Here is a 4039-nt window from a genome sequence, read left to right as displayed (position 1 = left end):
TATCTTTCTTCGGCACAGGCACAATATTGGCCACCCATTACGGATACTCAACGGTCACAAGGAAATCGGCGTCAATCTGTTTCTGCACTTCTTCTTTGATCTTCACAGCCATATCAGGATGCGTTCTTCTGAACTTCTGCTTGACTGGCTGGCATTCTGGCTTCAACGGAAATCTATGCTCCACAATCCCAGAATCCAAACCAGGCATATCTTGATAGGACCAAGCAAACACATCTGAATACTCTCGAAGAAGATCAATCAACCCCTTCTTGACATCTGAACACAGTCGAGACCCAATCTTGACTTCCTTCACATCATCCTCAGAACCCAAGTTGACTAACTCAATCTGCTCTTCGAACGGCTGAATGGCCTTTTCATCTTGCTCAAGAAGACGAGATAATTCATCACTCACTTCTACATAACTTTCCTCCTCGGCTTCAAACACAGGGAATTCAAAATTTGGAGAAGGAGAAGGATCATTGTATTCGATGGGGTTAGGAACTAACCTGCATAATGATTTGATATTTTGATTTTAGAGAAGTGTATTTGTGACCAAATGTTATGCAGATGGACAATTATATAGTGTATTTTGATTTCCGAATAAAGCAAAAAGTAAAAACAAAACATCATAGATGTGGATGAATAGAATTAATTTCATTAATGATCAATTTGAAAATGCCCAACAATGTTCGCTTCTCCCTTAGGCATAGAAGAAGGATTTTTAAAACATATAAAAGCAATTACTTAAATCGATGCAAAATAACAGGAACATCAACAACGTCCAATTGTTGCAAGCCTTTCCATGCGTCACAAAATTGGTGCAGTCTTCCTCTTCGTCATCTTCTAGCACAACAGCTAAGTGTTGTTCATTGACATGAATGAACCCTCTGCTACGGAAGCTAAGTTGCATATTTTCAGACCTTGCGGTTGATGAACCTTTCTGGAACCCCAAACCGGTTCTGCCTTTGTTGTCGGAGACCTCTACCATGCGCCCCCACTGATCAACATTGCCTTCTTCCACAATCTTCTTGGCATCTTTCAATGAGGACATAGGTGCCCCAACTCTCTTTTCAGAAACAATAGACAAGGCTTGGAACAAAGCTCCAACCTCATCCTCAGCTTCAACATAAGAGAAAGATGGCAGGTGGTTAACCAACAACGCCTTCTCCCCACCAACAATCACAAGCTTCCCATTCTTCACAAATTTAAGTTTCTGATGCAAAGTGGAGGTAACAGCTCCTGCCTCATGGATCCACGGCCTTCCCAACAAGCAACTGTAGGCCGGGTGGATATCCATTACTTGAAAAGTAATTTGAAAATCACTCGGACCTATCTTAACTGGAAGGTCCACTTCACCAATAACTGTTTTGCATGAACCGTCAAAAGCCTTAACGATTACACCGCTATACCTCATAGGCTCTCCTTGGTATGATAGCTTTGATAGAGTAAACTTCGGCAGCATATTCAGTGACGACCTAATGTTAACAAGCACATTTGACAAAGCATCCTCTTTGCAATTCATAGAAATGTGCAAAGCCAGATTATGATTTCTACCCTCTCGGGGAGTACTTCATCACAGAAACTAAGATTATTGCAAGAAGTGATGTTAGCCACGATATGATCGAATTGATCCACTGTAACATCATGTTCTACAAAAGCTTGTTCCAAAACTCTTTGCAATGCTTCTCTGTGCGCTTCAGAATTCATGAGCAGAGACAACACTGAGATTTTTAAGGGGGTTTGGAGTAGCTGCTCCACCATATTAAACTCACTCCTTTTGATTAACCAAAGTACTTCATCATCATCGTTAGCCTTCAAGTCGCTGGATTCACCAGACTTACCTTTTGAAGCACCAACTGGATCTAAAACAGGCACTTCCACCTTCTTTCCAACAACTGATTCTTCCTTATCCTTTGGGAACACTGGCCCAAACACACGACCACTGCGGGTCACCTTGGTAACATCAGCAATGCTCACCATAGACCTAATTGTAGGTAACGGGACCTCTTGACCACCTTCTATCATTGTAGCATTATACTTATATGGCATAACTTTATCAGATGAATACGGGACTGGGCCCGCTAATTGTATAACCAACGGTGATACTGATCTATTGCTGACATTGTTACTATTTCTGTTGTCATACTGAATTACCAATTTCTCTGGCTGCTTGAAAATGGGCACTATGACATTTACATCGTCATCTACATGACGAGATTGAACAATTTGAATCATGCCTTCATCTATCAGTCGTTGGATGTCCCTTTTCACAACTTTGCAACCCCTCAGGTTAATACTACAAATAACACAATTGTCATGGTCATGTTCACAATCACTCACCAAACTATCCTTATGCATCTACACCAAGGATCTCCGGATAAAAAGAACATCAAAAACCTTAAATTCTCCAAGACAACCATCCACCATATTAACAGAAGAATTTCCATGGGCGGGTAGCGGATTTTCTTTCACATTCGGTGCTCGATCCTCAAAGGACACCATTCCACTCTTCATCAGCTTCTGAACCTCATACTTGAGCGGATAACAATTCTCGATATCATGTCCGGGTGCTCCTTGATGAAAAGCACAACGGAGCTCAGGCTTGTACCACCATGGAAGTGGTTCTGGAATTTGCGGCGGGTTTCTTGGTTGGATTAGATTCTTGAGAACCAAAGATGGGTATAATTCTGCATAAGACATAAGAATCGGGTCGAAAGAGACCTTCTTCCTCTCGAAGTTTTGTTGATGATGATTGTTGTTGGTATTGCTGTTGTTATAGGTGTTTGCTCATTGTTGTGGTTGTTGTTGTTGACGTTGTGGTTATTGAACTGGTGTTGATTGTTGATTAGAAAACACAGGGATAACTGAAGATACTTGATGATGATGTTGATGGGATGGTGGATTCCTTCTGATCTGAGGCCTCCTCAGCCTCCCACTGCTTATTGCATTTGCTTCATTGTCCTTTTTCTTCCCAAAATTGCTACCATATCTCTTACTCGAAGATGCTTCATCTTTTGACAAACGTCCCTCTCGTACTCCTTCCTCAAGCCTCATCCCCATGTTTACCATTTCGGTAAAGTCACTGGGGGCACTAGCAATCATTCGTTCATAATAAAATAAACTCAGAGTTTTCAGAAAGATCTTTGTCATCTCTTTTTCCTCCAAAGGAGGAGTGATCTGGGCAGCCAATTCCCTCAATCTCTGCGCATACTCTTTAAATGTCTTTTTATCCTTCTGAGACATAGACCTCAGTTGGTCTCTATCAGACGCTATGTCCATGTTGTACGTATACTACTTGACAAAAGCCTCTCCCAAGTCGTTGAAAGTACGAACGCTTACACTGTCTAATCCCATATGCCAACGGAGTGCAGCACCGGTCAAACTATCTTGGAAGTAGTGAATCAACAGCTGATCATTGTCGGTCTGAGTAGATACCTTACGATCATACATCACTAGATGACTGAGCAAACAAGTTTTCCCTTTGTACTTTTCAAAGTCGGGCACTTTGAACTTCACCGGGATATTCACATTGGGCACTAAACACAACTCAGCAGCACTCTTTCCAAACAAGTTCTTACCCCTTAGCGCCTTCAATTCCTTACGCAGCTCAAGAAATTGATCTTTCATTTCATCCATTTTCTCATAAACATTAGGACCCTCAGATGGCTCAGAGTGATAAATGGTGTCCTCTACACGAGGTAAGGTGTGCACAACGGAAGGTGGCACAGACATGACCGAGCTAGATGCCGGCATGGAAGCAAAAGTAGACGCAAAGCCTTCAGGCATAAAGTTCGGCGATATTCCCCACGGGAATCCGGTAGGCATAGTGGGTGCAAAATAAGCGGTAGCAATAGGCATGGTAGAGGTAGCCACCTCTAAAATAACAGTCCTCTGAGGAGGAGGAGTTGCAGGCGTTGGAGAAGATTGACTCTGAGCAGCCAGAACTGACTCCATCATGGCAGTCAGGCGGGCGATCTCGTCCTTCAGCTCTCTATTCTCTTGCTCTAGATGCTCCATAATTTTGAGATGATTGGCACGG

The sequence above is a fragment of the Lathyrus oleraceus genome, chromosome 7, assembly GCF_024323335.1.
Source record: "Lathyrus oleraceus cultivar Zhongwan6 chromosome 7, CAAS_Psat_ZW6_1.0, whole genome shotgun sequence".
Taxonomy (NCBI): Eukaryota; Viridiplantae; Streptophyta; class Magnoliopsida; order Fabales; family Fabaceae; genus Lathyrus; species Lathyrus oleraceus.
The sequence above is the reverse complement of the archived record's forward strand: the minus strand, read 5'-3'. Positions refer to the sequence as shown.